Genomic DNA, 27,382 nt, shown 5'->3' on the forward strand with positions numbered 1-27,382 from the left:
GGAGGAAACCCATGCAGCCATGGGGAGAATGTGTAAACTCCACACAGACAGTTGCCTGAGGCGGGAATTGAACTCAGGGTCTCTGGTGCTGTGAGGCAGCAGTGCTAACCACTGTGCCACTGTGCCACCCACTTTAATGCATCATATGGAGAGTACTCATGATCATGATGAAAATGAGCTAATGTGATTTCTTTGATTAACGTTGGCTTTCAAAAGGTTGGGCATTGTATATCTTCCATCAAACACGGAGATTAAAGACGAACGTGCTTTCAGGCTGAAACGTAATTATTAGTACAATGCTATCACAGATTAACAGGGCATCCAGATTGATCTGAAAATGTGTTGCTGGAAAAGCGCAGCAGGTCAGGCAGCATCCAGGGAACAGGAGAATCGACGTTTCGGGCATAAGCCCTTCTTCAGGCCATCCAGATTGTCAACTGGCAGAACACATCATGGGAGGTGACATTACACATCCCTTTAGCTGTAACCTCTCCATCTCTACACTCTCAGCTCATCCAACCTTGTGTGCTCTGCATTTCCAAGGCCATTGGGAAGTGAAGAAGCTCTTCATTAACTGATTGTATATTTCTTGACACTCAGTCAAATTGCCTACTTCCACATTGCTAAAAGTTGTGCAACTTGTAAATGAATTCATTCAAAGAAATTGTAAAAATACACAATTCTTTGCCTTGCAACTTAATTCTCATCAGAGTTCCATGGAGAGCTGACAACTGCACGTGAGGTTCAGACACTGACACTGACATCAACAACATGCTTCAGAGAAATGAATAGAAAACGGATGCAGAGCCAAAGATGTATTTGATGGCTAAAGTGCATGTTAAAGGAGCGATAAATTTAAAAGTGAGAACATAACTTTTCCAAACTCCTCGACTGAGCATCCAAAAATGCTGCAAATACTTGACAGATCTGGCAGCATCTGTGGAGAGAGAAATCAGGTTAACATTTACATCTATAATTTTTCAACAGGATGTCAGCATTTGTTTTTGCTCTTTTGGTAAGTTTGCTTTGTAAGAGATGGTGAAGTGAAGGAGCATCAGCCATACAGTTTCTCTCAGGCACATATAAAAGCAAGGAAGTGATGCTACACCTCTACAAATCATTGCTGAGACCACATTTGGAGCACTGTGTTCAGTTCTGGTCACCATATTTACGGAAGGATGTTAAAACCATGGAGAGAGTGCAAGGGAGATTTACTAGAATGATATCAGGAATGAAGGATTTTAGAGACATGAAAGATTAAAGGAATTGGGCTTATTCTCCACAGAGCAGAGAAGATTAAGAGGTGACCTGATTGAGGTTTTCAAAATTATGAACAATTTTGACAGGATAAAGAAAGATATTCTGTTTCTACTGGTGTATCAGTAACTGGGGTCACAATTTCAACACTGATAGCAAGAGAGCTAGGAGTGAGATGAGGAGATATTTCTTCAACTCAGACAGTTAGGATTTAGAATTCATTGCCTGGGAAAGTGGTGGAGGCAGATTCCATAGGAGGTTTCAAAAGAGAGCTATATGTATACTTGAAAATGTCTTTAATTCAGAGTGCTATCAAGATAGAGCTGGAGACTGGGACTAGCTGGGTAGCTCTTTCAGCAGCTTTTTTTTTAGATTACATTACAGTGTGGAAACAGGCCCTTCGGCCCAACATGTCCACACCGACCCGCCGAAGCGCAACCCACCCATACCCCTAACCTAACACTACGGACAATTTAGCATGGCCAATTCACCTGACCTGCACATCTTTGGACTGTGGGAGAAAACCGGAGTACCCGGAGGAAACCCACGCAGACACGGGGAGAATGTGCAAACTCCACACAGTCAGTCGCCTGAGGCGGGAATTGAACCCGGGTCTCAGGCGCTGTGAGGCAGCAGTGCTAACCACTGTGCCACCGTGCCACCCACTGGTACAGACACAGTGGTTGAATGGCCTCCTTATGTCCAATAAATTCAATGATTCTATGTACTCCATCCTCTTGATTCTGAGAAGGAAATTTGCATTTTTGCAGTGCCTGTAACAGTATCCCTCAGTACTGCACTGGAGTGAGACTTGAATCTCTACAACCATTTGAGTCAGAGGCTAGGATGGTACTCACTAAGTCTCAACTTACTTTTTTAGTAGTTTGTTATATCTGTTGATATTAATATTAAAACAAAGTAATGACTCTCCATTGGCAACTTACCACATATTCAATGACAAGTCATTTCTGACTGGTTTAACACACTTAAAGTTCCTTCTAAATTTCTGAAAGATTGCAATATTGCGTTTGAATGAGCCATTGAAGTGAATGTTCACTGTTTGATATGTATGGAGCCTAACTTTATTCTGACCCAGTCAGATTAATGCTATCTCGTGTGGGAATTATATGTCACTAGATAAAGGAAAATATTGCATTGATGAGAGGGGTCTTTAACCAGATATCACTCTTTTAATTTTATTGGTAAAAACATCTAGAGAAGAGTTGAGGAGAAATTGGATAGATACTCAATATCACAGGAAGAAAGCAGTCATGTGGTGGGACTAATTAATGCAATATATGGTTTTGGAAGAGTCTGAAACTGTTCATACTAGATTGAGTGCAATAAGCACCTCCTGCTGTCATGATGCCATGAAAACATCATGGGAACATAAAATGGAATCTTATGGGAGACAGACCTAAGTCTCGGTCATCGCTATGTCCTAAAAAAGAGCTTATTCTTATGACGCGTATATTGTCACAAATGTCCAATGTACTAACATTCAATTTGCTCTGCAGGGTTCTCCTTGTTAGACCCTCTCACACACTAGGCCACGTAAATTCCAAAGGAGTTCATGTACTTAGAAGATACAAATGGCAGTGCATATAACACCTGTAACTTTCAAGAAACCAGCACAAGATGCAATAAGGCAAATGGCTTTCTTAAATGTTTCTGTGATTCTATGGGGTACAATGGTCTGAAGAGTGATGCCTTTCAATATAAAAATGGCCAGACGCTATTATGAAAAGTAACAGTATAAAAGGAGCTTTTGGAATACCTTCCCAAGGGAAGGATTCAGGAAAGAGTTACTTTAAAATGTGCTTCAAGTTAAGTTAAAGATTGCTATGGGGCAGTGGAAATGGAAGAGTCAGCCTAGATGTTATAAAACGCATTGGGCAAAACAGTAACCAATGGAAATCCTAGAGTAGTGCTTAAGCAACAAATATCTCAACACAGGGTGAAGTTGCTTCAAGGAAACTAAGAGACAATCAGGGTCGGCCAGACTTAATTTTGGATGCTCCACTCAGCAAGAACAACAATGCGTGTTTACATTGCACACTGAATGTAATGAAGTTCCCCTTCACAGCAACATTATAAAATAAAACTTGAAATGTTAAGGCTAAAGAGAATGTTTCTGCTTATCCAATACAATAGTGGAGGGCTCTGGTGAAGTATTAGTGAGGAAATGTGTGGTGTTTGCATTAACTCTGCTACCCTTGACCAACTTGCACCAAGTCCTGCTCACCCTCTGTTTCATCTACTTTGGTTCTAACTCAACCAGTGCCTAATTCTAAAATTCTCATACTGTTATTCAAATGCCTCCAAGAGCTTGTCTGTCCTTTTTGGTAACTACCATTGGTATTACAATCCACCACCGACCCATCCAAAGATCTCAGCACTTAGCTAAACCTGGCCTCTTGGACAGTTCCAATTTTTATCACTTCACCATTGGGAACCATGCCTTCAAATGTCTTAAACCCAAGCTCAGAAATTCCCTATATCCCCTATATCTCCCTATATCTGTCCACCTCTCTTCCTCTCTTTCTTTCAATAAGAAACTCCTTAAAAACGCTATCATTAGGCCAAGCTTTTGATCACTGGCCTAATTTTTATTCATCTGGTGAAAATGTCAAATTCTGTTCCAATTTGTTTCTGTAAAGCATGATTAATGATGTTACATAAATGAAAATTATTGTTGCATGTGCTATCTGTTGGGTTTACAGATGAAGTCACCAAGCAGTAGTAGGGAATAGAAAGATGCCAGGATAGATATGACGAGAAGCTTGACACCATCCAGGTCAAAGCAGCCCCCTTGATTGGCACCACATCCAGAAACATTTACCCTTTCACTTTTTAGTTAGATGACTGAAATTCCTTCTGACGTTATACGGTCTGAATGATCTGGACTAAACTTTTGGCAGAATTGGATGAGAAATCTGGTGAGACCCATCTCTACATTGGAAGTATTTTGTTCCATTATTTTTTATTTTGACAAGCAACAAATGAGTTTCTGGCTAATCAGCAGTGAGTCGCCAATTAAGGGAATTTTTCCTTGTTAAATACCTTGTTAATGGCACAATGTTCCTCGTTAGTGTTTAGCTTCCGAAAGTATTAAATGGTGCCAACCAAGTCAGACATTGAGAATTCTCAACATAACAATCAAGTACTTGGCAACCTTAGCTTGCGGCTGTCTCCAAAGGATCTCCATATTAATAAGACCAAGCAGCATCTCAGAGCACACTCCATGCTCATCTGTGGGCATCAGAACCCGGATTTTGTCAACTCTTCATAGCCAATATGATTCCACTCCAATACACTCGCAGGCCACTCATGTAGCACAGTCCTGCATTGTAGGGTGCAGTGGAAACTAGGCTTGAAAGGCTGCAACAGGGACACTGTGAGTACAGATAGTGAACCAGCTGATAGATTGGACCAGGCTGCATTTCAGGGCTGCTTGTTTGTTCTCTTAGCATTTGCTCACTTAGCACCTAACTGTATGCTTGCAACCTCCATTGGGTCTTGCCTTGCCAAGCCATGCCAGTTAGTGCATTGGTGCTTCAGCCAGTCAAAGGCTCCTTGGGCAGTAATATACAGGCAGATTGCTTGTTAGTAGTGATCTGTTCAGGGAGTACAGAGAGTTATCTTACTGTGTGGCAGAGGGAGACATCAATTTAATACCAACAGCATATATTAGCTGCCTGTGCTGCAAACACCTTGCACAATTATTCAACTAAATGGCCATGTCAGAAAGTGAAGGGTGAGGTCTGTCAGCAGGCCCCAGCATCATCGATTACAGGCACAGGTCACACACAGTGCAGGGACTAGGTCACAGACAGCTAGCAGTTCGGGTCACTCACAGTCTGGGCAACTGAACAACTACAGGTCAGGGAATCAACAACGACCTGGCCTATTGAGCTAGAGCCAGCAGTCAGCAGATTCACGTATTTGAGTCAGGGAGGTTCTGCAAACACAGTGTCTGGTCGGTCATGTCTGGGGGCTGTTTCTTGAAGTCAATAAGAGGGCTGGAGTGAATATGTCCTGGGGGAGTGCATCTACCAATCATTACAGCAGATGCAAGGAGGAGCATTCTGTAATGGCAGTGGGGGATTCCCTGCAATAAGCGATGTAGGAGTCAAGGCTGGGGGCAAGAAAGCAGAGGCACTTGTGGGGGTGGGAACAATAATGGTCAGGGAGGGAAGCTCAAGATGTAAGGGGGGGAGGGTTGTATGTAACAGCATCGGACGGCATGGTGAATTACAGCAGAGGAAATGTTATTGGCAGTTAGCAGCTCAGTGACCTCTACAAGGAAGGCATGGAAGAGCAGGATGCCCATCATTAAGGTGTAATGTTTGGAGGGGCAGGGAGATGAGGTTCAATGTGGGGCATCTTCACATTGGGAGTGGGTGGGTGAAAATGGACTTTTGGGCATTGTGAGGTGAAAGGGGACATGGAAGTTCTTAAGGAATCAGGTGGAACCCTGTACTGATGGTTCCCACCTTAAGCCTCCTTCCCTGCTATCACTTGCTATTCTCTAGATGCACAATGCAAGTGGAAAATAGCTTGGACAATGCCTCAAAGCGCAAGATCCACGTCTGATGGACATTGAAATATGAGTTTGCAAACTCCAGCTACATTTCATTTGCAAACATTTCTTCACTCCAATGCAATGCATGCAGAGTGAACATGCTTAAGCATCAAATGTTGATCAAAGGCAAATTGCATCATGCCATTGGTGCTACCTAAATTAGCATTGGCATCTGATCGATAGAAAGGTTAATGGCAATAGTTGAAAATGAGGTGACTACTAGCCAAAAGCAAGCCACCATTTGCTTTATATGTTGCATTATATGTTATGTAAATATGACAATGGTCTCAGAGAATTTTAATGGAAAGTAGAATGGTTGACGTGGGTCTGGGATGGGAAGGGCGCAGGAGATCCTCACACGCTATCTTTTAGACTTAATACGTTGGTCACTCATGGGTATGGCATGTTCACTGAGCTGGTGAAGGTGCTGTGACTAAGGCCGTGATGTGGCAGAACAAAGCAGTCCACTTAATTGGCAGCATTTCCATAACCATCCACTCTCTCTGCCACTGAAGCTCAGTTGCAGCAGGTAAGTGGGAATACCACCACCTACAAGTTTCCCTCCAAGCTACACATCATCCAGACTTGGAAGTGAATCACCATTCTTTCAGTGTCACTGAGTCAAAATACTGAAACTCCCTCCCTAACAGCATTGTGCTACCTGCACCAAATGGACTGCAGTGGTTCAAGAAGGCAGTTTGCCACCACCTTTTAAGGGCAACTAGTTATTGAGCAATTAATGCTGACGTCCCCATCCCATGAATGAACATAAAAGGGTGAAGGAGCAGCTGGAGGTCCAGTTCCCAACTTGGAATGGCCTGAAGGGTGCGGAAAGAGCAGTGTTACACCTTCCCGGTGTGCTGTCGTCTGCGCAATTGACGCAGGCAACTAGGTAATGTGATAGATGCTGAGAAACGGGCGGAAACAGGAGCAGTTGTCCAAGGTGAAGGATGATATTATTGAGCGGGAGGAAACTCTCCTTCTGGATGGTGGTGCTATTGTATTGGTCTTTATGACCCAGGCATGGGTTGATTAACACCCAGTTCCAATGGATGCGAGCTGGCTGCAGAAGACTGTCATGGAGTGTCAAGTTCAAGACGCCAATATTTGGTTTGCATTGTGGCTGCAAACTACATCCTGTACTCATGTCATGTTCCTGTTTTGGACCTGACAATTGAAGCTCATGTTTGAATGCTTGCTTTTATGTAATGTTCCCTTGCTGGACAACAACAAGATGATGGCAACTATTGAGTATTGGAGTACCAGGGACTTAGAGAGGGTGTTCAGATGAAATGTATTTAAAGGATAAGCTGTGGTTTTGATTGGTAACTAGGGTAAGACTGAGGTTGTATGGGTAAGGGAGGGGCAGCCTTTTTGCTAGGGGCAGCATGGCTTTGGGGTGTTGTGTCATGCTGTTGGTGAAGGGCAAAGCCAGATGCCAACACTTGCCATGGTGGTGTGGGTGCAAGGAATGCCAGTACTTTGGCAGATAATCGCCTGGTGGCGAGCTGTTTTGGGAGCAGCACTAGCAAGATAGAGCTGGAATTTCATGAGAGGCATGCCATAGGGGCTGGGTAGGTAGTTAATGAGATGCATTTGATAAGATGTGGCAAGAAATCACACCAGGCTTTATGGCTGAAAATCTCAACAAAACTCACACTTAGTCAAAAAGAGGTAAGATCAAATCCCGTGTTTTTGTGCACACCCAGTCTTTTTATTGGTCAGCCTGCTGCAAAGCCATGTATGCAAGGGAAGATTGCTGATGACTGTTTCTGTCCTTAGGCCCAGCTCCTGAGAAATCATCCAAAACTACAATCTTTTATTTAACAAATAGCTGAGCAGGCTTGAAGGATTAAGATGGCTCCTTTTGCTGTTAATTCTTATGCTTGTAAGTCTGGACTCAGTGCAGCCATCCATGTATTTTATAAATAATTTATTATGCCTATCTAACGTTCTCATCAATTCAAAGTTGCACTGGATTTAAATGACTGCGGAGAGTATCTCATCATTTTTCTTTTATCATTGTTATTAGATTATTTTTATATCTTGCTTGGGGATTGCTTTATGGCTCTGCTGATTTTGCAGAATCAAAATGTATTTCATGTCTTCCTACGTTAACACTGTTAATAATGCAGCACCTCCAAGAAATATTTCCTCCAAATGAACAGAAATGATCTTGGGTAATGAAGCAAGCTGGCTGTTATGGTATCATGGCATCATTTGCACCACTGTGTCATTACTCCTTCATAAGCTGTCATAAAACGCTTACTTGCAATATTATGGAAAAGCCATTGTGCCCACCATCGATATTACTGCAGTGATTAGGGAAAGAAGATAAGGTAATTCTTTAAATCATGGTTAGTTTGCAGCAAGTTTTCCTTTAATTTAAACCCTTGTAGATTATAGGAAGAAGAGATGACCTCAGGGAGAGAAATTGTCCCACAGTTTCGAGACTCTGAGGAAGAATGAGTGAGTGTAGAAGATGGGGTTGAGTCTTGCTATCAATACAGTAAGGGAGGATGCTGTGAGGAAGAAAGGTGGCAACAATGTGAAAGTGAAGCAAGAGAACACAAAACAGTAATTACACAACTGTGGAGGCTGGAGCTCATGAGTAATAACCATAGTTTTGTTTTCACTACAAGTGCATCCTTGCTGCAGTTGAGATTAACCAAAACTCAAGGAAAAGCACCTCATCTTCCATTTAAACATTTTATAGCCTCAGATCAACATGAAGTTACATAGAAGATAGAAAGCAGGCGGGAGCCATTCAGCCCTTCGAGCATGCTCTGCCATTCATTATATCATTGGCTGATCGTCCAACTCAGTAGCCTACACCTGCTTTCTCCCTATAACCTTTGATCCCATTTGCCCAAGTGCTACATGTCGCCACTTCTTGAATACATTCAATGTTTTGGCATCAACTATTTCATGTGGTAACAAATTCTACAGGCTCACCAGGCTTTTGGTGAAGAAATGTCACCTCATCTCCATTCTGAATGTTCCACCCTGAATGCTCAGTGACTCCTGGTTCTGGATGCACCCACCTTCGAGAACATCCTCCCTGCATCTACCCTGTTGAGTCCTGTTAGTTGAACAATTTCAGATCATACGCAACAATCCTACTTAATATTGAACAGGAAATGGTTAATAATGACTCTGCCATTTCCATTTACATCTCTTCCAGACACATTTATCGTTTCTTAATTTGTCCTGTCACTGCCACCTTTGTCTTACACCTTCATATATTTTAGTATTTTATTTTCTATATTTTACTCAAAGGGAGATTTTCCTTTTTGTCCTTGAGTCTGTATCCCTTTGACCTCAATGAATGTATGAATTTCCTCCAATTTCTAGGCTAAAATCTTAACTCTTATGATGTCAGATTTGCAGCATTCACTACAGTATACTCGTTTCATTGACAGTGATTAATTGGTTGCAAAGACACTTGAGACATGCTGAGGATGTCAAGATGACAGAAATCTCTATTCTTTAACCCTGATAGGAATTGTGTAGCCAGGTCAAACATTAATATAATCGGCAGATGAAGTACAGTGTACAAAATTGTAACTTGAATTGACAAATAAATATCATTGAGCAGTTAAAAAGGATCTTCTAACCAGAGTTGTCCTTACTGGCTGTTGGTTTGGCTATTTTTGCTAGTTAAACGGGATCAATCTTACAACAAACGTGATGGAAATGCAGTGCAATACCTGCCTCTGTTATTCCACTATCCTAAAGCCTTAGTACTATTAGCAGACTGCCTTGCTTAATTAAGGCCATAAAATATAGGAGCAGAATTAGAACATTCAGCCCATTGCGTCTGCTCTGCCAATGGATCATGTCTGAAATTTTTCTCAACCCCACACTCTTGTCTTATCCCCTTAGAAATCAAGAATCTGTCTATCTCTGTCTTAAATACACTTAATGACTTGACCTCACAGCCTTCTGTAGCAATAAGTTTCACGAATTTGACACCCTCTGGCTGAAGACATTCCTCCTCATCTCAGTTCTAAAATGGTGTCCCTTTGTTCTGAGGCTGTGTCCTTGAGTCCTAGTCTACTAGTGGAAACATCTTCTCCATGTCTACTCTATCCAGGCCTCTCAGTTTGCTCTAAGTTTCAATCAGATGCACCTCCTCGTCCTTCTAAACTCCATTGAGTACTGACTCAGGGTTCTTAACTGCACCTCATATAACAAACTTTTCATCCCCGGGATCATTCCTGTGAACCTCCTGTGGACTCCTCCAAGGCCAGCAAGTCTTTTCTTCGATAAAAGGCCCAAAACGGCTCATAATATTCAAACTGCATTCTGACAAGTACCTTATAAAGCTTCAGCACTATATCATTGCTCATGTATTCTAGACTCTCGAAATTAATGCTAATATTGCATTTGCCTTCCTAACTGCTTACTGTACCAGCATGTTAACCTTAAGAGAATCCTGAACTGGAACTTATAAGTCCCTTTGTGCTTCTGATTTCCGAAGCCTTTCCCTGTTTAGAAAATAGTCTACGTCTCTTCCAACCAAAGTGCACAACCTCAACTCTCCCTCCTTGTATTCCAACTGCCACTCTCCTAAGGTGTTCTGCAGCCACCCCACCTCCTCATCACCACCTGTCTCTCACATCAGTAAACTTAACAACAATGCCCTCAGTTTGTTGGTCCAGATTGTTCATGTATAATATGAATAGTTATGATCTCAATACTGACCACTGGTCACCGGCTGCCATCCCTATTCACTACAATCTGTTTGTCACCCAATCCTCTATCCATGCCAGCACCTTGTCCCTTACACCATCGGCTCTTCTCTTATTCAGCAGCCTCCCGTGTGGCACCTTGTCAAGGCATTCTGGAAATCTGATTAGATCACGTCCACTGGCTCCTCTGTCTAACTTGCTTGTTACCTCCTCAAAGAGTTCTAACAGATTGCTAACATCTAACATGTTTTCCTTCCCTGATGAAACCATGCTGACTCAACCCTATTTTACCATGAACATCCAAGTACTTGGCAAATTCATCCTTAGTAATGAACTCTAAAATCTTACCATTGACTGAGATCAGGCTAACTAGCCTACAGTTTCTGTCTTCTGCCTCCATCCCTTCTTAAACAAAGTTGTCACATGAACCATTTTCCAGTTCTCTGGAATCATCCTTGACTCCAGTGATTCCTGAAAGATCACCACCAATGCCTCCACAATTTTCTCAACTATCTCCATCAGACCCCTGAGGTGTAATCCATCTTGTCTAAGTGATTAATCCACCTTTATGCCTCAAAGCTTCCCAGCACCTTCTCATTAGTGATGGCCAATTCACTCACTTCTGATTCCTGATTCTATTGAAGTTCTCGTTGCCATCAGCAGGAAGAGTGGGAACTTGGACCGGGGGCCTGTCGGGAAAAGTGAGTGATTTAAAACTTTAAACAGCAGCAGCACCTCAGAGATCAGAGGTTTCTGGGAAAGGAGGGATTTTTTTTCCCCTCAGCTATATAAGTGACTGTTTTCTAAGCCCGAGGCCCTACCCTTGTAGTGCAGGGAGAGGAACGTTCCTCCTGCATGATGTTTGAGGTGAGGGACGCCATTAGTGTCCCAACCAAATACATCAGGAGGACGTGCACCCAACTCTTCCTCCTCCAAGACCGTGTTAGGGAACTGGAAAGGGTGGTGGATGAACTTTGGATCATTCGGGAGGCAGAGTCTGTGAGAGGTAAGAGTTACAGGGAAGCAGTTACTCCTAGGCACAAAGAAAGCTGAATAACTGTTAGAAGGGGGAAGAAACAGTTAGCGCAGGGATTCCCTGTGGTCGTTCCCCTGAAAAACAAGTATATTGTTTTGGATACTGTTGAGGAGGGATGACTTACCTATAGCATGCACTGGAATGCAAGTCTTTGGCATAGAATCTGTCCCTATTGCACAGAAGGGAAGGGGGAAAGGAGGAGAGTTTAGTCATTGGGAACTCAGTAATTAGAGGGTCAGATAGAAGGTTTGTTGGGAATAGAAGAGACTCACGTTTGGTGTGTTTCCTCCCAGGTGCTAGTGTCCGTGATGTCTCGGATTGTGTCTTTGGGGTCCAGAAGGGAGAGGATGACCAGCCCCAAGTCATAGTCTACATAGGTACTAACAGCGTAGGTAGAAAGAGGGATAGGGATGTAAGGCAGGATTTCAGGGAGCTAGAGTGGAAACTGAGAGCTAGAACAAACAGAGTTGTTATCTCCAGTTTGTTACCCGTGCCATGTAATAGTGAGGCGAGGAACAGGGACAGTTATCAGCTGAACACGTGGCTGCAGGGATGGTGCAGGAGAGAGGGTTTCAGGTACATGGATAATTAGGGCATATTTGTGGAAGATGGGACCTCTACAAACAGGACGGTCTTCACTTGAACCAGAGGGGTACTAATATCCTGGGTGGGATATTTGCTGGTGCTATTCAGGTGGGTTTAAACTAGCTCAGCAGGGGGATGGAAACCTGTGGTGTAATGCCAGTGCACTGGAAGATGTGAGCAGGGAGGACATGGACAGGATAGTGCTGTTAAGAAGACCTACGGTGTGTTAGGTTTTATTTGTAGAGGGATTGAGTTCTGGAGCCGTGATATCATGCTGCAACTGTACAAAACGCTAGTGCGGCCTCATTTGGAATATTGCGTATCATTCTGGTCGCCCGATTACAGGAAGGATGTGGAAGCACTGGAGAGCGTGCAGAGGAAGTTTACCAGGATGTTGCCTGGTCTGGAGTGGAGGCCTTATGAGGAAAGGCTGAGGGACTCGGGTCTGTTCTCATTAGAAAGAAGAAGGCTGAGAGGGGATTTAATAGAGACATACAAGATGATCAGAGGATTAGATAGTGTGCACAGTGAGAATCTTTCTTAGGATGATGACATCTGCGTGCATGAGGATGTATAGCTGCAGTTTGAGGGGTGATAAATTTAAGACAGATGTCAGAGGCAGGTTCTTTACTCAGAGAATAAGAGCGTGGAATGTAGTTAACTTAGCCACATTAGGGACATTTAAACAGTCCTTGAATAAGCATATGGATGATGATGGGATAGTATCGGGTGATAGGCTTAGATTAGTTATTACATTGTTCTATGGTCTATGTTCTTCTTTTTTATTACTAGCTAGTTTAGAACATAGAACATTACAGCGCAGTACAGACCCTTTGGCCCTCAATGTTGCGCTGACCTGTGAAACCAATCTGAAGCCCATCTAACCTACACTATTCCATTTTCATCCATACGCCTATCCAATGACCATTTAAATGCCCTGAAAGTTGTCAAATCCACTACTGTTGCAGGCAGGCTTTCCACACCCCTACTACTCTCTGACTACATGGGTGGCGACTTTCAGGGATCTATGTACATGGATACCGAGATCTCTCTGTTAATCTACACTACAAAGAATCTTACCATTCGCCCAGTACTCTTTACTCCTGTTGCTCCTTCCAAAGTGGATCACTCCCACTTTTCCACATTAACCTCCATTTGCCACCTCTCAGCTCAGCTCTGCAGCTTATCTATGTCCCTCTGTAACCTACAACATCCTTCAGCACGACTGTAGTGCCATCCATAAATTTATTAACCCATCCTTCTACACCCTCATCCAGGTTGTTTATAAAAATGACAAACAGCAGTGGACCCAAAACAGATCCTTGTGGTACTCCACGAGTAACTGAACTCCAGGATGAACATTTCCCATCAACCATCACTCTCTGTCTTCGTTCAGCTAGCCAATTTCTGATCCAAACCACTAAATCACCTTCAATCCATATCTTGTGCAAAAGCCTACTGTGGGTAACCTTATCAAATGCCTTACTGAAATCCATTTACACCACATCAACCACTTTACCCTTATCCACCTGTTTGGTCACTTTCTCAAAGAACTCAGTAAGGTTTGTGAAGCACGACCTACCCTTCACAAAACCGTTTAACCTCAAGTTTATCTTCTTTCCACCTTATTGCATTTTTAGTTATCCTTTGCTGGTTCTTAAATGATTCTCAATCCTTTGGTTTCCACTAATCCTCATCACATTGTATGTTTTTCTTTTGATTTTATGCTGCTCTTCATTTCCCTTTTCAGCCATGATTGCCTTGTTCTAATCGAAATGTGTTTGTTCTTCTTTTTTAATGTGCCTTACCCCTTAAAAACTATTGTCTGTACTGCTCTACCATCTTCCCTGATAGGATTCCCTTCCAAGTAACTCTGGCTAGCTCCTCCTTCATGTCATTGTAGCTACCTTGACTCACTGTGATACGTTTCATCTGATTCCAGCTTCTCCCTCTCAAACAGCATGGTAAATTTGATCAGATTGTGTCACTGTCCCCAATGGTTGCTTCAAACTCCGTAGTCAAGTCTGCCTCATTACAAAATTCAGAATCACTTGTTCCCTCGTGGGCTGTACCACAAGCTGCTCCAAAAATCTACAGACATTCCACAAATTTATTTTCTTGATTTTCCTAGTCCATCTGCATGTTGCTTATTGGAACCGTGTCTTTCTATCTCCTGATTTATTTTCTTCCCCACATCCTGACTATTGCTAGGACCCCATCAGGGTCTTTTTCCTTTGCAGTTCCTCAACTCTGACCTCACGAATTCTCCACCTATTCACACTATATCACTTCTTATTGTCCATTTAATTTCATTTCTAACAAATAAGGCAACCACAACCCTTTTGTCCCTCTGCCCATCTGCCAGTCCTTTTGATAGGAAATGTATCCCAGGATATTTAGTTCACAGCCCTGATGCCCTTGCAGCCATGTCTCTCTAATGCTCACATCGTACTTGACAACTTCCGACTGCGCTACAAGTTCATTTACATTGTTTCCTATACTGCAGGCATTTAATTCCAACACCCTCAGTCCTGAGTTGACTGTTCCCTTCTCATAGGTGTTCCCTTATCTGCTGTGCCTAAAGTTAGATTCCTGCCTTATTCCATGCCATCTGGATAGAATAGATAATCAATCTTTTTCCAAGTGTAGAAATGTCCATTACTAAGGGACATAGTGTTAAGGTGAAAGGGGGTACATTTAAAGGAGATGAGAGAGATAAGTTTTTTTGCATAGAGGGTGTTAAGTACCTGGATGCTCTGCCAGAGGAAGTGGTGGAGGCAGATAAAATAGCAACGTTTAAGAGACATCTTGTCAGATATGTGAATAGGCAGGGACTCAAGAGATATAATCCACACAAAGGCAAAAGGTTTTAAGTTCAGAAAGATGTCATCTGTCAGCACAGTCTTGGGTGGGGTGGGGGGGTGTTGGGGGCAAGGGTCTGTTTCTATACTGTGCTTTTCTTTGTTCTCTGTTCTATTACCTGCACTTTAATAACCGCTCTTGAGCCTTTCCTATCGACTTTAAATAGTTTAAAGTCCTTGTGACCACGTTATTTACCCTTTCTGCTAGAATCCTGTTCCCAGATCAGTTCAAGTGAAATGGTCAGAAACTGCCAGGACTGAACACAATACAGTTAAAAGCTCATCACCATCAAAGTGAATTTAACTTTCAGTCCTGAAGAAGGGTCCTGACAGAAACATCGACATGCTTGCTCCTCGGATGCTGCCTGACTTGCTGTGTTTTGTCCAGTGCCATGCATTATTAAGTTAAAAATCCCACAACACTAGGTCATAGTCCAACAGGTTTAGTTGGAAGCACAAGCTTTTGGATCACTGCTTGTGCCTCCAAATAAACCTGTTGGACTAAAACCTAGTGTTGTGTGATTTTTAACTGTGTCTACCCCAGTCCAACACTGGCTCCTCCAAATCACTGTTTATTAACTTTAACTTTCCCATCACAGGCATCTTGTTGCATTCCTTTTTTACAGGAATACTGATATCAGGATTGTGAGAAGAGTGCAAATTCCAACATGTCGACAGGAACAGTGGCTTGTATTTATATAGTACCTTTTACAGAGTAAAACATCCCAAGAGTCCTCACAGGGCAATACCAGAGTTAATTCATATTATGCCACATGGAGAGATGATTAGGATAGTTTACCAAAAGCTTACATAAAGAGTGTTATTAAGGATCATTTTAAAGTAAGGAAGAGAAAAGTGGAGAGGTTTAGGAAGAAAGTTCCGGACTCTTGGCCCAGTGGATGAAGGCCCAGCAACCAATGATGCAGTGATGAGAAAGTGAGGTCTGCAGATGCTGGAGATCAGAGCTGAAAATGTGTTGCTGGAAAAGCGCAGCAGATCAGGCAGCATCCAGGGAACAGGAGAATCGACGTTTCGGGCATAAGCCCTTCTCATTCCTGAAGAAGGGCTTATGCCCGAAACGTCGATTCTCCTGTCCCCTGGATGCTGCCCAATGATGCAGTGATGCAAATTGAGGAAGTACAATTAAGAGGCAGAATTTGAGGAAAGGGGATATATTGGAGGGGCAGACAGTCAAAAAGAGGAAAAGATCATGGAAGGATTTGTAAACAAGAATGAGAATTTTTAAATCATTGCCAGACCAAAAGCCAATGCATAATTTATAGCCAATGCAAATTTTAATGTACTCTGTCTGCCAGTTGTACATAATTCAAATCATGAAACTCTTTTTCTGTCAAATTGATCAAAAGTGAAACTATTTTATTGTAGAAGTACTATCAATTTCAGATAGCAGAAAGGGTGAAAATGGAAAGAAAGCTTATAATGCCAAGTGTTAATTGGACCTTAAAGGTCACACTATTACACTGCTGTGTGTCTTGAGATAATGTGTGGAAAGATCAATTGAATTTCACTTTAAAGTGGTATTCAAACCCTATGGATTTTGTAAAGATTTGAATCTAATGCATTAAAAATGTTGAGGAGGAGTCAGAAACACTTTGCAGTCGCAAAACTGATCACATCCATCAGATAAGGTTTTTTGCAGATTCATTTGTCTTCAGCTGTTGGAAAGCAATCTTTGTGAGTTAATAGTGAACTGCATGGATATTTTGTGCTACTATTATAATATATTGGTTGCCCTATTCAGGAGCTTAGTCATTGGAAAGCAATTGGGCTTTAATGAATAGACATTCTTTGTTGTTTGCCAAATATCTTATCCATCCTTTTCATAATAACCTAATGTGTGACAGTTTTCAACACCTTTACTTACTTCACAAATTGCAGATTTGTAACTAAAAGACAATTCAGTTTCACAAATGTTTCATAAAAGCAGCTTAGGAGGCAGTTATACTTTCACTTTGTATTGGCATAAAACAGTTCTTCTGTGTTCATTCTTAGGTTGAGGACATCACTGACTGACCTGACATTTATGGTCCATTCCCTTTGCCCTCAGAATTTGATGGTACATTTTCTGCATGGACTGTTGGAAGCAATTCTATATAACTGATTGTCTTGTTGGGCCACGTCAGGGAGCAGTTAAAGGTCAATCATGTTGGGAATGGTGTTGAAGTCATAAATAAGGCAGACAGGGCAAGGCAGTGACATGATCTTCCTCTCACTTCATCTTGCAGCAGCAAAGCAAATCATAGAATTATTGAACGTGATCGTGCAGAAAGAGGCCATTTGGACTGAAATGTCTGTGTCGGCTCTCTGAAGGAGTAATTGACCTACTTCCACTTCCCTGCATGCTCCCTGTCACTCTGCACATTATTCCTTGTCAGACAAAGTCAGCTCCATCTTCCATTGCTTTTTTGGCAATGAGGAGAAAGTGAGGGCTGCAGATGCTGGAGATCAGAGCTGAAAATGTGTTGCTGGAAAAGCGCAGCAGGTCAGGCAGCATCCAAGGAGCAGGAGAATCGACATTTTGGGCATTCCTGAAGAAGGGCTTATGCCCGAAACGTCGATTCTCCTGTTCCTTGGATGCTGCCTGACCTGCTGCGCTTTTCCAGCAACACATTTTCAGCTTCTTTGGCAATGACTCTATTAAACCTGATCTTTCTGGTTCTCAATCTTTCCACTGATACGAACACTTACTCTCTTCAGACCACTCATGATTTTGAGCACATTTCTCAAATTATCTCTCAACTCTCCCTTCTCCATGGAAAAAAGTCCTAGATTCTCCAAACTATCGACATAACTGAACTTCTTATCAAGTCATTGTGCCATGTAGCACAGAAACAGACCTTTCAGTCTAACCAGGCCATTCCAAACATAATCAAGAATGTGGTGCTGGAAAAGCACAGCAGGTCAGGCAACACCCGAGGAGCAGGAGAGTCAATGTTTCGGGCATAAGCCTTTCATCAGGAATGAGGCTTGTGGGTTGGGGCTGAGAGCTAAATGGGAGGGGATGGGATTGGGGGAGGTAGTTGGGAAAACAATAGGTGGATGAAGGTGAGGGAGAAGTTGATAGGTCAGAGGGGACAGTGATGGACGGGCTCGGAGGGTGGTACCGAGTAGGAGCTTGGAACTGGGATAATGTGGGGGGGAGGGGAAGTGTGGAAGCTGTTGAAATCCACATTATCCCATGTGGTTGCAGGGTTCCAAGGCGGAATATGAGGCGTTCCTCCTCCAGGAGTTGGGTGGTAGTGGTTTGGCGGTGGAGGAAACCCAGGACCTGCATGTCCTTGACGGAGTGGGAGGGCGAGTTGAAATGTTCAGCCACGGGGCGGTGGGGTTGGTGGGTGCGGGTGTCCTAGAGATGTTCTCTGAACGATCCGCAAGAAGGCGTTCTATCTCCCTGATGCAGCGGACACCACATCGGGTGCAACAGATGCAGTAGATGAGATTGGTAGATGTGCAGGTGAACTTCTGACTGATGTGGAAGGATCCCTTAGGGCCTTGGACGGAGGTGGGGGGAGTGGTGTGGGTGCAGGTTTTGCACTTCCTGCGGTGGCAGGGAAAGATGCCAGGTGTAGGCTGGGATAATGTGGGTTGGTAGGAGGTGCATTGGGAGGAGTGGTGTTCGAGACCGGTGCTGCGTGAAGTGGAGGAGATGCGCTGGAGAGCAGCATGGGAAGGGAAGTTGCGATTGTGGAAGAAGGAGGCCATCTGGAATTTTCTGATGTGGAATTGGTCATCCTGGAAACAGATGTGGCAGAGGTGGAGGAATTGGGAATAAAGGATGGCGTTTTTACAGGAGGTAAGTTGGGAAGAAGTGTAGTGTAGGTAGCAGTGGGAGTGGGTGGGCTTGTAGTATATGTCTGTAGTTAGTCGGTCGTCAGAGACGGTGATGGAGAGGTCCAGGAAGAGGAGGGAGGTTGCCAAGATGTCCACCCCTCCCAACGCAACAAGGACAGAACTCCTTTGGTCCTCACCTTCCACCCCACCAACCTCCGCATACAACACATCATCCACTGTCACTTTCGCCACCTCCAAATGGACCCCACAACCAGAGATATATTTCCCTCCCCACCCCTATCAGCTTTCTGAAAAGACCATTCCCTCCGTGACTCCCTCATCATGTCCACACCCCCCACCAGCCCACACCCCACTCCTGGCACCTTTCCCTGCTAACACAGGAAGTACAAAACCTGCGCCCATACCACTCCCCTCACCTCTGTCCAAGGCCCCAAAGGATCCTTCCACATCCATCAGAAGTTCACTTGTACCTCTTCTAATATCATCTACTGCATCCGTTGCACTCGGTGTGGTTTCCTCTACATCAGGGAGACAGGACGCCTTCTTGCGGATCATTTCAGAGAACATCTCTAGGACACCCGCGCCCAGCAACCCCACCGCCCAGTGGCTGTACACTTCAACTCCCCCTCCCACTCTGTCAAGGACATGCAGGTCCTTGGAGTCTTCCATCACCAAACCACTACCATCCAATGCCTGGAGGAGGAATACCTCATATTCCGCCTTGGGGCCCTGCAACCACATTGAATAAATGTGGATTTTAACAGCTTTCTCATTTCCCCTCCCCCTACATTATCCCAGTCCCAAGCCTCCAACTCGGCACCGCCCTCCGGACCAGTCCATCACTGCCCCCCTCTGACCAATCACCTTCTCCCTCACCTTCATCCACCTATTGCTTTCCCAGCTACTTCCACCCAACCCCACCCCCCTCCCATTTATTTCTTAGCCCCAACCCACAAGCCTCATTCCTGATGAAATGCTTATGCCAAAACATTGATTCTCCTGCTCTTCGGATGCTGCCTGGCCTGTTGTGGTTTTCCAGGACCACATTCTCGGCTCTGATCGCCAGCATCTGCAGTCCTCGCTTTCTCCATGCCAAACATAATCTCAAACTGCCTGCTCCTGGCCCATAACCCTCCAAACCTTTCCTATTCATGTACCTACCCTAATGTCTTTTAAACGTTGTAACTGTACCTGCATCCACCACTTCCTCAGGAAGTTCATTCCACACTCAAACCACCTCTGTGTAAAAGATTTACCCCTCATTTCTTTTTTAAATGTCTCTCCTCTCATCTTAAAAAATGCCCCCCTTTGTCTTGAAACTCCCATCCCACGGAAAAGACACAGACAATTAACCCTATCTATACACCTCATGATGTTATAGATTTCTATAAGGTCACCACTCACCCTCCTATACTCCAATGAAAAATGTTCCAGCCTTTCTTTATAACTCAAACCTTCCATACCTGGCAACATCCTGATAAATCTCTTCTGAACCCTCTCCAGCTTAATATTATCCTTCCTATAATAAGGGCAAACAGAACTGGATGCAATACTCTACCAGAGGTCTCACCATGTCCTGTACAATCTCAACATGACTTCCAAACTCCTATCCTCAAAGCACTGAGCAATGAAGACAATCCCCTGACCTTTTGTGAATCTTTTCTGCATGCTCTTTTTATGATCTTTGCATCCTTATTGCAGTTTGTGGATCTTGCTGAATGCAAAATGGCTGCTGAAATTTCTGCATTCTAACTATAATAGTTGTTATGACCAGGTGAAGAAAGTTGAACTGGCTATCCTCTTTTTAACATCTTTGTTTGGCTGCAACAAATATGTTTTAATCTTTCTAGCACACAGCTACAGCGTATGCCAATTAATATGTACTTTGCTAGTCTCAAATTACGGAGCCAATTACAAGGTTTATTTGAATGGAAGAGAAGAATTTTATAACTTACTAACCCCAAGAAAAATAATGAAATACATTATCAAACATACAGCCAAATGCAGGTATCAAGCTTAAAAGGAGACATTGTCGACTACAAAAGAAAGGAATAAAGAATATGAAGTTTCAAAGTCCTCAGAGTTCTTGATCAGTTTGGTTTTAACCTGAGTTTACATTGTTTATTTGTCAACTTATATCTTCAATGTTCATGAAATTAGAAGATACAGCAGAGTTCCTGGTTAATTAATGTTTCACCAATTGTGTACATTTATCAGTGTACATTGTTTTTCAAGATGTCAAGAAAAAACAGCAGGAAGATCAAGCCTTCCACTTCTGTTGATAAAATGCATCCCTCTTCCCTCTGTTCTATCCTAAACCTGAACTTCTTATCGAGTCTTTGAGCCATAAAGCACAGAAAAAGACCTTTTGTCCAACCAGGCCATGCCAAACATAATCCCAACCTGCCTGTTCCTGGCCCATAACCCTCCAAACCCTCCATAGTCTGAAATATGTTTAATTTGTGTATTCCCCTGTCTGACTTCCTTGTTTTTTTCTAGTTAATCTGCAGGAGAATATTTAATCACAATCTATGAACATTCTATAAAGTTGTAAACCAAATTGGAAATATACATCTGAGAGCTGATTTCAGACATTTAATGACATGTTAACTTTGATTCGTATTAGATTTTGTTAATAATTATTTCATGAAGCTTTCCTCAATCTGGTCAGATGATCACTGTTGTCATTTTAAGTTTTTCCTTTTTTAGAACCATTTTAGTACATTTAATGTCCAAGGCATTAAAATTAACTAATGAAAATCCATTATTATAACACAATTCTTCAAAAGTATTTAATTGACTGAGGTTATGAGAAAGAATATATAAAAGCAAATTATTTCTGCGCTTAATTTGAACATCCAGTTAAGCCATGCTTGGATGCTTGCATGCAACAAATGTTTTGGAAAATTTTGCTAAAATTTAAGCAAAGTGTAGAGTAGATATCAGGAGAAGATATTAGAAGATATGATGGGGAAACTGATACACATCTAACACATGGAAGGGAAAGGTGGCAAGTTGGAGAAAGCTAGATTATGAGTTCTTCAAAGCAGGAACACATTGGCTGATTTATCAGCTACTAGCACAGAACGAGAAAGCAAGGGCTGAGGAAAGTGCATGTGATCGATGTACTCTTATATACTTTTCAATTGTATCCATTCAGTCCATTGAAGAAATGGACTAGATGATAACAAGGTGTAACTGATTGAACAGAAAATAAAAATGAACCATCATTCAGCAAAAGGACAAGCTAATGTGATGATTCATTTCCTGAAATATCTGTTTACCAATACTGAGTGTGAAAATGAAGCACCACTGGTCATTACACTGGCAACAAAAATGTCATAATCGCCGCACAGGAATGTCACTAAACAGCTTGGGTGCTGCTAATTTTGCAACTCCAAACCAACAGCTGTGTTTGTAGTTTGTGAACTGTGAGCTAACTACTGCTGGAGGGGAAGCAAAACCAATTCCCTCTCTTGAGGCACATCAGAAACTTGTCAAGGTTGAGAATGCATAGACTAATTGCTGCAACCATGGAAGAACTGTTTTGAATTCAAAACTCTTTGAATTTTAAATTCAAGTTTTAGGTTAAAAAAAGGGTCTGCCTATAACAGATTTGAAAATTTCTACAGGTTTGAATTGATTTTGTTGAATTGGGTATACGTATAGGGACTGCACAATAAGCCTTTAATGTGGTAAAACATTCCACATTGCTTCAAAGGAGCAGGAACAGTATCAAATAATATTTAATACCAAATCTTGTGAAAAAATTAGGGCAGATGAAAACAAAACTTCATCAAAACGGTAGACTTTAATGACTGTCTTAAAAGTGGGAAGTGTGGTAGAGAAGTAAAGTGTTCAGGGAGGGAATTCGAGAGCTTAGCACTATGGAACCGAAAGCTTGTTCTCTTTTGTTAATCATATGATGTGTTAAGGAGAGATTGGCTTTTGAACCAATACCAAAGATTCCTTTGCAATAAATCAATTTTCAGTTCTATTAATAATTCTTATCAATAATTATTTTTAAAAGTGAACCTATTCTGAAATGATACATGATCACATTGTTTAATGGCAGATCTTTCATTTGGCAAATGAATTTGAGCAGAAACTTGAATAAAACATGTTTTAAAATCAGTGTGATTTTGAACGCAGTTAGGGCCCAGATAGTTGATTGTATACAAAGCAGAAATTCTTGACTCTGCTTTTCAGCCAGTTTATCCCAATATGTCTACCTATGCCTTTGGTAAATGGTGAGGTGATTTTCTGAAGTGACATTAATGGCGCAGGGCCATTTGCAATAAGGATTTTGATCCTGGTCAAGAAGTCTCCAGATTAACGGGTGGAAGTTACATTCCACTTCACCTCTGGGGGAAAAATAAGTTATGCTTCTCTTGATGCTGCCAGACCAGTCTTACTACTTTGTCTGAACTGGAAAAGGTTGAGAATGATAGCTGACCTGAAGGATTAATTTCCTCTGCATGAGGTAACAACCTCCTGTCAAGTTCTGTCCTTTGGTATTTAGCACAACATTAACATAATTATTTTAAGCAAATCTAAAACCCCAAATAGTGCTGCAAAAATGCACAAGGGGAAAATAAAGCCTCAACGAGCGCAACAATCACTAACACTTCTTCCCAAAGACCAGGATCGAAGTCATTATTGTAAATGGCCCCGCACCATTTATGTCACTTCAGAAAATCACCTCATCATTAACCAAAGGCAGTAGGTAAACTGGTGGAAAAGCAGAGTCAAGTATTTCTACTTTAAATATGATCAACCATCTGGGCCCTAATTTGCAAATGATTGCAAACACTTACCATCAGAGAAATGTTCAAAGCTTGAAGATATGGCTGCTGTGCATTGTTAAAGCTGCAAAGACCTACTTTTGAGACTCTGTGCTGTGTGAGGCTAAATGGAATTTAGATTCTGAACTCAGGTTCAGTTCAGCCATGGTCTGATGAAATGGTGTGGCAGATTGAAGGGGTTGAATGGCCACAGGTGAATGATGGTGGGAGTAGGGGCACACAGATTAGGGAGTACTTGACATCAGTGTTAAGGAGGGTAACTGTCAACAGGAATCCCCCAACTCAACCCTCCTGATGCTGGATAGATCAGGCACTAAGTGCCTTTGAACAAGCAAACCAGACAAAGTAACTTCTCCATCCCTTGTGATGAGTAGACTCCCTACACTACCACACTATTGGGCAAATGCTGGATGAAATCCTTGAATGAGAATTGATTGTCCAATCTTTAACTGGTGGAAGGTCAGGAAGGCTGTATAAGGGCTTTTCCACAAAAAACTGAATAGGATGTGGAGGCAGGAAGCCAGTTGGGTCAATATGTGCCTCCTTCCTCCTCTGCCTGACTAAATGCCCCATCATCAAATGTGCCACTGGAGAACAGAAAATACAAACCTGTAGATGTGTTCTTTAGCTGTTAAGACAAAACAGCCTAATATCATCCGGCGTCTTCAAGAAATCCTAATTGTTCTGTTTGCCCACACAGCCATGAGATGTTTATAATCGTTCATTGCAAAAATGAGAAATCATCTCAGTGATGACTTATCAAGATCATCCAGTGGAGACAGTGTTTCAGAATAGATGAGTTAAGATGTACTAAACGGTCTGTGGTAGCATTTCAAAATAGCTCTGTTCATCTAGATTTATCATCAAAGCACAAAGAGATCTTTTAATTTACAAAGCAAATAATTATTTTGAGAGTTTTGTTGTTCATTTATTGAGGTGAATATGACTCTGTCCATGTCCATCTGGGGTATTTGTTAATATTCTAATTGGTACATAAAAACTAGAAGCAGGAATAGGCCTTTCGCTTAGGTCAATGCTGAGCGATCCTTCAGTGTCATTTCTTTGTTTAGATTCTGTATCACTTTGATACAGCTGAGTGGCTTGGAAGGCCATTTTAGAGACAGTTAAGAGTCAACCATATTGCTGTGTGTCTAGAGTCATATCGAGGCCAAACCAAGTAAGCATACCAGACCTTCATTCCAATAAACATCAGTGAACCAAATGGGTTCTTAAGACAATTAATACTGGTTCCATGGTTGGTATTAGGCTAGCGTATAATTCCAGATTTTATTGAATTCAAATTTCACTATGAAGATTTGAGATTTGAACCTAAGACCCAAAACTTTAACCTGAGGTTTCCAATCATTATTCCACTAATACATATTGGACAGTCCCAACAAAGTTAGACTGGTCCTTTAACCAGAATCCCTGTCACTTTCCAAAGTGAATATTCAGTAGAGAGCTTAAGTCTGGGGTGCACTCTCGTGGTAGTTAAAGGAAGGGCACACTGAAACACTTTGCTTATTGCCCCTGAATTCTGTGAGAAGTTTACTAAGGATTGCCGCACCTGGAGCAACCAAATGAAAAGGACTTGGCTGCAAAGCAAGAGCATATTAGACCCAGAGAGAAAATGTGAAGGGAGGAAATCCTGAGCAAGCAGCTCATCTGAACCTCAGTTGTCTCATTTGCAGCAGCACCTTCCGAGAGCAGAGCATCCATAGTGGTCACCCGCAAACAGACCTTGGTGCAATTATATCTGGAGTATTGCTTGCCTAGCTAAGAAAGAAGATACTTGCCATTGAGGGAGCGTAACAGATGTTCAATAGGCTAATTAGATTAGATTCCCTACAGTGTGGAAACCGGCCCTTTGGCCCAACAAGTCTACACTGACCCTCCGAAGAGTAACCACCCAGACCAATTTCCCACTTAACGTTATGGGCAATTTAGTATGGTCAATTCACCTGACCTGCACATCTTTGGACTGCGGGAAGAAACCAGAGCACCCAGAGGAAACCCACAAGGGAAACCCAGAGGATGTGCAAACTCCACACAGATAGTCACCCGAAGCTGGAATTGAACCTGGGACCCCGGTGCTGTGAGGCAGCAGTGCTAACCACTGCACAACCATGCTGCCCCTGATGCTAGGGATAGCACACGATACTATGAGGAGAAATTGGTTTGACTGGACCTGGATTCAGGCTCAAGATTGTGGTGCTGGAAAAGCACAGCAGGTCAGGCAGCATCCAAGGAGTAGCAGAATGACGTTTCAGACAAAAGCCCTTCATCAGGAATGAGGCCTGTGAGCCGAGGGAGTGGTGAGATAAATTGGAAGGGGTGGGGCTGGGGGTGCCGTAGCTGAGAGTGCAATAGGTGGAAGAAGGTGCGGGTAATGATAGGTCGGTGAGGAGGGTGGAGTGGATAGGTGGGAAGGAAGATGGACAGGTCATGAGGGCAATGTCGTGTTGGGAGGTTGGAACTGGGATAAGGTAGAGGGAGGGGAAATGAGGAAGCTGGTTAAATCCACATTGATGCCGTGGGGTTGGAGGGTCCCAAGGCGGAAGATGAGGTGCTTTTCCTCCAGGTATCATGTGGTTAGGGAGTGGTGATGGAGGTGGCCCAGGACTTGCATGTCCTTGGTGGAGTGGGAGGGAGAGTTGAAATGTTTGACCATGGCGCATTGGGATTGGTTGGTGTGGGTGTCCCGGAGATATTCTCTGAAGCGCTCTGGAAGTAGGCGTCCTCTCTCCCCAATGTAGAAGAGACTGCATCGGGAGCAACGGATATAGTAGTTGAAGTGTTTGGCCGTGGGGTGGTGAAGCTGGTTGGTTTGGGTGTCCCCGGCTTCATTAGAATTTTCATAAAAAAGAGGAGAATCCGTTTGAAAGGTGTAAATTTCTAACGGGGCTAGGCAGACTAGATGCAGAGAGGATGCTTCCCCCAGTTTCCCCCAGTCGAGAACCAGTCAATATAGTCTCATGACACATTTAGTAGACCACTTATGACAAAAATGAGGAAGTATTTCTTCACTCAAAGGATAGAGAACCTATGGAATTCTCTACCACAGAAGGTTGTGGAGGCAAAGTCTCTGAATATTTTCAAGAAAGAGATAGATTTTTTTTAATGTTAAAGGCATCCAGGGGTTTTGGGAGAAAGCTGGAATTTAGCATTGAGAAAGAAGATCAGCTATGATCTGACTGAATGGTGGAAAAGGCTTGAAGGACCGAATGGAGAAAGTGAGGACTGCAGATGCTGGAGATCAGAGTCGAAGAGTGCGGTGTTGGAAAAGCACAGCTGGTCAGGCAGCATCCAAGGAAACGTCGATTCTTGGATGTTGCCCGATTGGCTGTGCTTTTCCAGCACCACACTCTTCGATTTTGAAGGGCTGAATGGCCTCCTCCTGCTCCTACTTTCTATGATAAGCACATAAACATAGGCAGAGACTGAAAAAATATATACTGACCATATAATTAGCATTAATAAATTGCGACAAGAATTCTATGCTTAATTATATATTCGAGCCTTTTTAAAGAAACTCTTATAGCAATTAAGTGTTCTGATGTCATCTTGCCCACAGATAATCCTTGCACTTGAACAATGGAGATTAAATAGCTCCACACCTTCTTTACATCAGAACGTTATCCGAATGTTATCAGAATATTCTTTATCTGTACTATTATAGTCCTCCGAAATTACCTCACTTGTTCTTTTTATGCGTCAATATGGCATTGACCACACTCTTCAGCTTT

The 27,382-nt window shown here is 42.7% G+C and overlaps 1 long non-coding RNA gene across 1 annotated transcript; it reads right to left on the reverse strand.

The window, feature by feature from the left end:
- Positions 1 to 841: 841 nt before the first annotated feature.
- On the reverse strand, positions 842 to 27,382 carry LOC122563423. Its single transcript, XR_006315591.1, has 3 exons — positions 27,330 to 27,382; positions 11,157 to 11,225; positions 842 to 937 (listed from the first exon to the last, which is right to left on the reverse strand). It is a non-coding gene; the product is annotated as an uncharacterized LOC122563423 (long non-coding RNA).

The sequence above is a fragment of the Chiloscyllium plagiosum genome, chromosome 27, assembly GCF_004010195.1.
Source record: "Chiloscyllium plagiosum isolate BGI_BamShark_2017 chromosome 27, ASM401019v2, whole genome shotgun sequence".
Classification (NCBI taxonomy): domain Eukaryota; kingdom Metazoa; phylum Chordata; class Chondrichthyes; order Orectolobiformes; family Hemiscylliidae; genus Chiloscyllium; species Chiloscyllium plagiosum.